At 46.5% G+C, this 8,759-nt stretch overlaps 1 long non-coding RNA gene across 1 annotated transcript; it reads left to right on the top strand.

Annotated features, from left to right (window-relative positions):
• The first annotated feature begins 3,233 nt into the window (after positions 1-3,233).
• On the top strand, positions 3,234-7,101 carry LOC123040247 (uncharacterized). Its single transcript, XR_006418101.1, has 3 exons — positions 3,234-4,045; positions 4,167-6,369; positions 6,798-7,101. It is a non-coding gene; the product is annotated as an uncharacterized lncRNA (long non-coding RNA).
• The last annotated feature ends 1,658 nt before the right edge of the window (positions 7,102-8,759 follow it).

Below are 8,759 nucleotides of genomic sequence, written 5' to 3'. Positions count from 1 at the left end.
CGCACTCCGCTTGTTGGCCGACCACTATCTTCGGCTTCACGTTGAAGATCTTCAGCCATAGGCCGAAGTGGGGCTTGATGCGGAGGAAGGCCTCGCACACGACGATAAACACCGAGATATTGAGGATGAAGTTAGGGGCTAGATCATGGAAATCCAGCCCATAATAGAACATGATCTCACGGACAAATGGGTGGAGGGGAAATCCTAGTCCGCGGATGAAGTGGGCGAGAAACACAACCCTCTCGCGGGGTTCTGGAGTAGGGATGATCTACCCTTCGTCCGGGAGCCGGTGCGTGATGTCTGCGGCCAAGTATCCGGCCTCCCGGAGCTTCGTGATGTCCTCCTCCGTAATGGAGGAGGCCATCCACTTGCCTCCCGCTCCAGACATGTCCGGAATGGCCTTACGGAGAAGGTGAGAACTTGGGCGCTGGAGCTCGAGGGTGCGAGAATGAATGAGCGAAGGAGGAAGAAGGTGTGGGTGAAAAAGGGAATCCCTATCTCTTTATAAAGGCGGTAGAAACTGTGCGCCTCCCCACTTGCCCGTTAAAATCGCTTATATCTCAAGCGCCACGATTGATGGCGCGGTTGGGTTACCCCCGCCCGTATTGATGAGAATCCCGCGATAAGGGGACACGATCTCTGCTTCGACAAGACGTGTCAAGGAAACTGTCTCGCAATACGTGCAGTAGCTGGTTGTGAAAAACGGTTCGAATAATGACCGGGCCGTGGCGTGATGTCATGTTATGAAAAGCTGTCAGCAGATTAGATTTGTGGAATATTGTACTCTCTACGATGGTATGTTGAATTTTTTTTTGCAGAGCCGGACACGATTCTTGTGTTCAAAATCTTCTATTGAGTATTCGGAGAAGGAACCCACCTTGCAATGCCGAAGACAATCTACGCGTCGGACTCATCGTCATTGAATCCTGGTTCAGGGGCTACTGAGGGAGTCCAGGATTAATGGGTCCTCGGACAGCCGGACTATATACTTTGGCCGGACTGTTGGACTATGAACATACAAGATTGAAGACTTCGTCCCGTGTCCGGATGGGACTCTCCTTTGCGTGGAAGGCAAGCTTGGCAATTCGGATATGTAGATCCCCTTCTCTATAACCGACTCTGTGTAACCCTAGCCCCCTCCGGTGTCTATATAAACCGGAGGGTTTAGTCCGTAGGACAACAACAATCATAATCATAGGCTAGCTTCTAGGGTTTAGCCTCTACGATCTCGTGATAGATCAACTCTTGTAATACTCATATCATTAAGATCAATCAAGCAGGAAGTAGGGTATTACCTCCATCGAGAGGACCCAAACCTCGGTAAACATTGTGTCCCCCGCCGCCTGTTACCATTAGCCTTAGACGCACAGTTCGGGACCCCCTACCCGAGATCCGCCGGTTTTGACACCGACAGGCACCCCATAGACACACAAGTTGATCATTGATCTTTTAGCCCTGTGCGGTGCCCCCCTCCACCATAATCCACCTCGGTCATATCGTAGCGGTGCTTAGGCGAAGCCCTGCGTCGGTAGCTTCATCAACACCGTCATCACGCCATCGTGCTGACGGAACTCTCCCTCGAAGCTCTACTGGATTGTGAGTTCGTGGGACGTCACCGAGCTGAACGTGTGCAGATCGCGGAGGTTCCGTACATTTGATACAAGGATCGGTCGATCATGAAGACGTACGACTACATCAACCGTGTTTCATAATGCTTCCGCTCGAGGGTACGTGGACGACACGCTCCCCTCTCGTTGCTATGCATCACCATGATCTTGCGTGTGTGTATGAATTTTTTTGAAATTACTATGTTCCCCAACATGATCGACTTCGCGGCGGCACGCTCTCACCCGTCATTGTACGTGTACTCGCACGACGGTGGCCTGACCTCCTCCTATATGTCCACGACATCGTACTCGCTACCTCTACTCCAACAAATATAGAAGGGCCAACTCGTCGAGTTCTCGATGAAGGATCTGGGCTCCCTCCACTACTTCCTCGCCATCAGCGTCACGCGCAGCAGCTCTGGATTTTTCCTGCCGCAACGCAAATACGCGGAGGAGCTCCTTGACCGTGCCAACATGGCTGCGTGCATGCCCTCGCCGACACCAATGGCCACACGCGCCAAGATGTCCACGTTTGCCGGCTCAACTGTTGCAGATCCTTCGGGGTACAGAAGCTTGGTCGGGGCGCTCCAATGCATCACCATGACTCGCCCCGATCTCGCCTACGCCTTCCAACAATCATGCCTTCATATGCACAACCCTCGGGATCAGCACTTGGCCCTGGTCAAGCGCATACTCCGGTACCTGCGGGGACGACATCGCACGGTCTTCATCTGCATCGCTCCCACGTGCTCGACCTCGTCACGTACTCAGACGGGGACTGGGCCGGCTGCCCCGACACGCGCCGCTCCACTTCCGGCTACACCATCTTCCTCGGTGATCTCTTGGTCCTCAAAGCGCCAAGCCACGGTCTCCAGATCGAGTGTGGAGGCCGAGTACCGTGTCGTCGCCAACGTTGTCGCCGAATGCTGCTGGCTCCAACAGCTACTGGGCGAGCTACGATTCGTGGTCCCCAAGGCCACGGTCATGTACTGTGACAACATCTCCAGTGTCTACATGGCAGCCAACCCCGTCCTATCACCAGCGCACCAAGCACATGGAGCTCGACATACATTTTGTCCGGGAGAAGGTGGCACTTGGTGAGCTCCATGTTCTCCACGTCCCGACGACGCAACAGTTTGCCAACGTGATGGTGAAGGTACCTAAAGCTGCGTTCAAAGAATTTCGGTTCCAGCTTGTGCATCGGGCCGTCGGACACTCAAATTGCGGCGGGTGTCAACGGATATCTGCTTGTTGACCAGCCCTCTCTAGACACGACCCAGTCTCCTCCCTCTCTGCGCACTAGGCGCACGATCCCCATCTGTGCACGATTGCGCAACGGTTGTACTCACAAACTATATATCTATCTACTACCACTATAAAAGAAAGAGAGGGGCAGATCCAAACAATCACACCCATCCATCATCAAGATCTAATGGCCCTTAATTCTCCGGTGTTTAACGCTACCAACCACGTATTAAGCTAATCCATCGATCTCTAACCTGCCCCGCAGTTAAAAAACAAACCAGTTGCCCCGCACGACCGCACGACCTCCTCCTCCTGCGCCGTTTGCCTCCCCCATGACCTCCTCCTCCTGCGACATTCGCCTCCCGCAGTTGCGCCCTTCTCGCAGCCTCGTGCCGCCGTTAGCCATAGGAGCCGCCCCACTGCGCCCTTTGCCGCCTGCCGCGGCCGCGCCCTTTGCTGCCGCCTCGCGCCGCCGAAGCCACGGGATTCGTGGGTCGCCGCCTCCCCATTGCTAGAGGTGCCGCCGGCTGTCCCATCAATCAAGGGGATGAGCACGACATGGCTTCAGACGAGGGCTGCTAAATCGGCGCTGAGCCACTCAATGATCTCCTGCTGGAAACAGAGAGAAGAGGACGTGGAGAAGAATAGGACGGATCTGATCCCGCGGCCGCGCAATGAGCTTTCAGGATGAGAGCGGCGGGGAGGAGGGCGGTGGGGGGCTGATCGGCGTCGGACTTGCGAAAGCCTTTCCAACACACGGGGATGTCCCCAATGGGTGGGGACACGGTGGCCCGCCTCGGCTCCTCCGCCTACATGCTCTGCGACAGCTCCATCTCCACCTTGCTCTGCACCTTCGTTGTCGCGCTTGGCCCCATCCAGTTCAGCTTCGCGTCCAGTTACTCCTTGCCCACTCATCGCCTTTGCCATTGGGCAAATCGCCGAGTTCATCGGTCCTAAAGGGGTGATATTTGAATTCCCTTTGACCCATGTTTGGTCCTATATTCGTTCAATTTTACTGTTAAATGTACGGAGTATTAGTTCATGGATCTGCTCGTGGTTGATTCTCTGATGGAATTACATTCAGTCGTGCACTCATTGACTGACGATGCTCTCTTTTCTATTGGTCCTGCAGTCTCTCATGATCGCCGCAGTTCCCAAACATCATTGGGTGGCTTGCAATATCATTTGCAAATGTAAGGTTTCTTAATTTACGCCTGTTATTTTTACTGATGCTTCCTTCTAAATTGTTCCGCGCGGGATTGTTCTGAATTGAACAAATGTTATTTTAACTTCCTCCTGAATTATGCTGTGCAGGACTCCGTATTTTTGTTCATGGGCCGATTGTTGGAAGGGTTTGGGATTGGTGTGATTCCTACACAGTCTGTATCCCTATTCTCCTAACCTTGTACAAATTCACTCCAGAGTTCAAACATGAATGATAATGCGTTTGCTTTCTTACTGTTGTGTTGTTGCTATGGCCTATGATATGATTGTTTCCCCTAGCATAATCATAATCCTACAATATTTCTATCTGTTCGGTCTTTGTATAGAAAAGAACAAGAACACCAAAATAATATCTAGACCAAAGGAACTTAATTAGCCTATAAGAAGAACTAAAAATGCCGACATTCTGTAATTTGAGAAATATCATATATTACAGCGGTCGGGGTGCAGATAAGTGTGGTTAGAAGTTCGAACAACGAGATCCAGATCAAGTGCCTGATGCCACGCTTCTCCCTGTGAGATTTATCTATTTTTCCTTTATAGATGATGCATATATTTGTAATCCTCCATAGACTTTGCCAAATGTTAGCATGGTTCCTTTATGTTAGTTCTTCCTGTACTTGCTGAGGTGAAGGGATTATGATTTACAAAATGACACTTATGCCAAGCATTTAGGAAAGAATCAGCTTGTATGAAATTATTAGCATGCACTACTTCTCAAGAAAATATTAGTTAGCAAATGTGGTATGATGTGATAGTCCTCCTGCCAAGCGCCCTCTTCAGAAAAGAGAAAATATTCTATGATGACATGCAATGTGATTAGTCATGAATGGTACAAGGTTCCTAAATTGACATGATAGCGTGTTTAATTTTTCTTTAGTTGATCATGTTACTTATTGGCGAATGCTTAATTTGGACATAGGTTCCTCGTTTCCTCACTTATGTTATGTGAAAATGTGAGGGAATCACTGGGGAACCGCCATTGGGGATGCGGGAATCACATGCCGCCGCCACCTGGACGCGCTAGCCACTGCTACCACAGGGGACACGGGCGCACGTGGCAGCCGCTGCTGCCACAGGAGCCACGGGCTCAAGTGGAAGTCGTCATTGCCTCAGGTCCTTCGATACATACGTACATATGCTTCAATCTACTTTTAGGATGCTTTTTTGGCATTTGTGGTTGATTCAGGGTGCTGGGGGGGGGGGGGGGGACTCTGTTTGTCAGGAGAATCTACAGAAACATCAAATGTGTAAATTGCTGCTCAGATTCTAGGCTATTAGCATAGTAATATGATGCTCTCAGGTTCTCAGGCAATACTCGAGTGTGTAACTCAACTTGTCAGTTTAGTTGGAGTCCATGTTAGCCACTTTGTAGTGTGTTCCTCAATTCCGGTGAAATATTTATTTGCCTGCTCTGCAATTTTTCTTACCTCCCAGGTCAATTTTTTGTTCTTACCTCTAAACTCTTCTTTAGATTGATTTGGCTATTTCCCATCCATTATATGATAGATAGATTGATGGTTCGCAGACCCATGACAACCCCTTGGAATGCCTATCCTCTCTATATTTACATGCTTATAGACTTGCAGAAACACGGGCTGGTTGTCTCTGTTTATCTTTATACTTAACTTATAGACTAAAACACAGCTGTGAAGAACAATGGGTCATTTTGTCATGAAGCATGAGAATGATAATACCACCTCAAGTGGGGATAACGCAAAAAAAAAGAGGAGTTGTGATTACTCAATCTAGACAAATCTACTCTTCTGTCAGTTACGCATCTGTAAAATGAAGATGAGTGTAGGTGGTCATTGTACATCTTAAGGGCCTTTACTGGTTGTATTTTTCACTCTTATGTCGGTAAAATCAAGATGAGTGTAGGTAGTCATTGTATATCTGAAGGGTCTTTACTGGTTGTATTCTTTCTTTTTTTCAATTCACATGATCAGTGCTACCTCTTATGTGTATTGCTAGGCTACAGTTTGGCTTTTCTATTTACTGCTACAGTTGGGTTCTATCTCAAACTACAAAAAACATGTGTATCATGCACATGATGGTTGATGCAAGCCCATGCTTCTCACAGCTTCAATTGAAGTTTTTGTGCTACTCTATTCTTAGTTATATTTCTTATCGATGTGAGATTTCATTACTAGACATTTACCTATTATGCAGTTCTTCAGTGACAGCTGAATTAGCTGAAGGCGACAATGAGCATCAATTTGTTTTCCTTAGATGAAGCATTCTACATTAAATTGTAACTTCTTCAGTACAGGTTGCATGCAATTTTTTAATGGTTAGTTCCAGATTATCCCCTTTTTGTGTACATTTAGTAGATGCTTATATGAATCTATGCCGTCTTCTCTCTTGCTAAAGTTTACATTGAATTCTGTTAAGATTTCCTATTCTTTTTTAATGATGTACTTACTCAAAGCTTCTCTCTCCTACTAGGCTAATTTAGGGAGTTTTACTGGATCATATTCGTTATGTATCCTTTCGTTTAGACATTCGTCCAATTGAATTTTCTCATCCACTCTGTTAAGTTATTCTCATTGAATTTGCTGCTCATGGGTTAACCTGTGCGGAGATTGCCTTTTATTTGTCTGTAATGTGATGCATTTATTTTAAGAATCCGGTTAAGCTCATGTTCAGCTCGTGTAATGATGTTGCATCATTGATCCATTCAAAAATATTTCCCCATTCTTGAATTGTCTGCAAATTCAGGAAATAAAGTTATATTGCAAGAACTGGAACTGAAGGAAGACCCAAACTCTGAGCACCACATTCTCTAAGGGCCCTTCTATTTGAAATACACTTATGCAGAAGTATGCCCTTATTGCTTTTGTAATGTATGTGACTTCTTATTTGAAATACACTTATGCAGAAGTATGACTTCAGTGCTATTGTACTATATGTGACTGACATCTAGATGCACTTCTGAAGATCATTTGTATGTCTTGCATGTGGCATAATTGTATGTGTGACCGACTTCATTTTTATACGTGCGTTGCACGTGCACGCTTATTAGTAATACCTAAATAGTTCATCCCGACTAACCTATTTCTTTTTGCATGCAAGCTATCCATGTCATCAATCAACATGCAATCATGCACCTTGGAAAAAATTATCTGCATTTGCCTGATGCCACTTCATCTCTATTTCTTTAATCACGTTGTGTGGCACGCACCCACTCTACTGGAACACGAAACGGGGGCTCCTCCATATTCCATCCACCGAACAGGAAGACCAAACGAGGGGCCTTCCATATTCCATCCATTATGTATATCCATTGTTCATATGCCAGTTCGGTTCCTCGTGGCCCCTGCTCATGCACACTTCTCCATACAAATCACGATCGAATCTTGTGCCAACTGCATGCTTCTACTTCCCAATCACTGGACGTGAAAAGCAACGGCAGCGGGCAGGCAGCAGGTAGCAGCTGCAGTGAAGCCCATCGACTTGAGGAATAGGCTTGGGAGGCAATCGGCTGCGGGGATGTAGCAGCGGTGCGGCGACGCGTCGGCGATCTACTGTACACTGAACCAGCGAAAGGTATGCCAAAAAATTCGATCATGTTCCTTGCCTATTTTCTTTGGAATTCAGGCCAGCAAATCATAATTTAGACTAATTGTGGACTCATTGGTTTATCTGATCAGACCATAGATACATTCATTCCGTCTAACCTCTCCAGTGGTGTATGTCTTCTTTCGATCCTAAGTTGATTCCACTACGTAGACAGACGTAACTCATCACTTCTTTTTTAACAAATCCACTGCTAATCAAGCTTTTGTAGGATGGAACTCGGCTTCATCTAATATGGAAGCATGCATGGTTCCGCACCAACTAAGACAAATAAAAAGAATATCAGGCAGCGGAAGCAATACGTTGCACATGATCGATCTGATGAGATACATGACTTACTCAACTGTGAGCCTCAGGATTTATAAGCGACCTTTTTTATATAGAGAAAATCAGATTATGAGTGAACTTGTATTTTATTTTTCTATGCAAGCTATGATTTCCAATGTCTCTGCTTAACGCATTTTTTGTCTTATCACCTTGAAGTTATATTGTCAAGGAAAAAATATTTTAAAAAATCATATACACACATTTTTGGCTTTTCATCGTGTTCTCTCTAGATGCTTAATCTAAACAATATTTCTTCCCCCCAAAAAATTATTTGTTATCATTCCATACTATGTTTTCATACAAACTCTTATTTTAAACAACAGATTATTTTTAGTGATTTCCGTGCAACGCGCGTGATATCATCTATTTGCCATCATTTCATACTATATTTTCATACAAACAGTTATATTTTTTAATATCAGATTATTTTTTGGCGATTTCCGCCGCAACGCGCGGGGTATCATCTAGTATATACGGAGCTAATAGATCGGCAAGCACTACGGTGCATTACCATCTCATTTCCTTCGCTCACAATGCAGCAAGACTCGGTAGATCATTGAGCCACACCAGGGGAAAGACCCAAGATACAACAAGGAGAGGCTAGCTAGAGAGAAAGCTAAGCCAAAGCGACAAAACTTGGAAAGGCCATTCTTCCATGATCTATTTGCAGATCACCACAATATTGCGAGCGATGGCCACCGGCAACGGTGGGTCATCACGGTACACGTTGGAGTTGCAGCTTTTCCAATTGTTCGATAGCATGGCAATCGTGGCCAT

This window comes from Triticum aestivum, chromosome 2B (assembly GCF_018294505.1).
Source record: "Triticum aestivum cultivar Chinese Spring chromosome 2B, IWGSC CS RefSeq v2.1, whole genome shotgun sequence".
In the NCBI taxonomy this organism is placed as follows: Eukaryota; Viridiplantae; Streptophyta; class Magnoliopsida; order Poales; family Poaceae; genus Triticum; species Triticum aestivum.
Note: the sequence above shows the minus strand (reverse complement) of the source record. Positions and strands in the feature narration are given on the sequence as shown.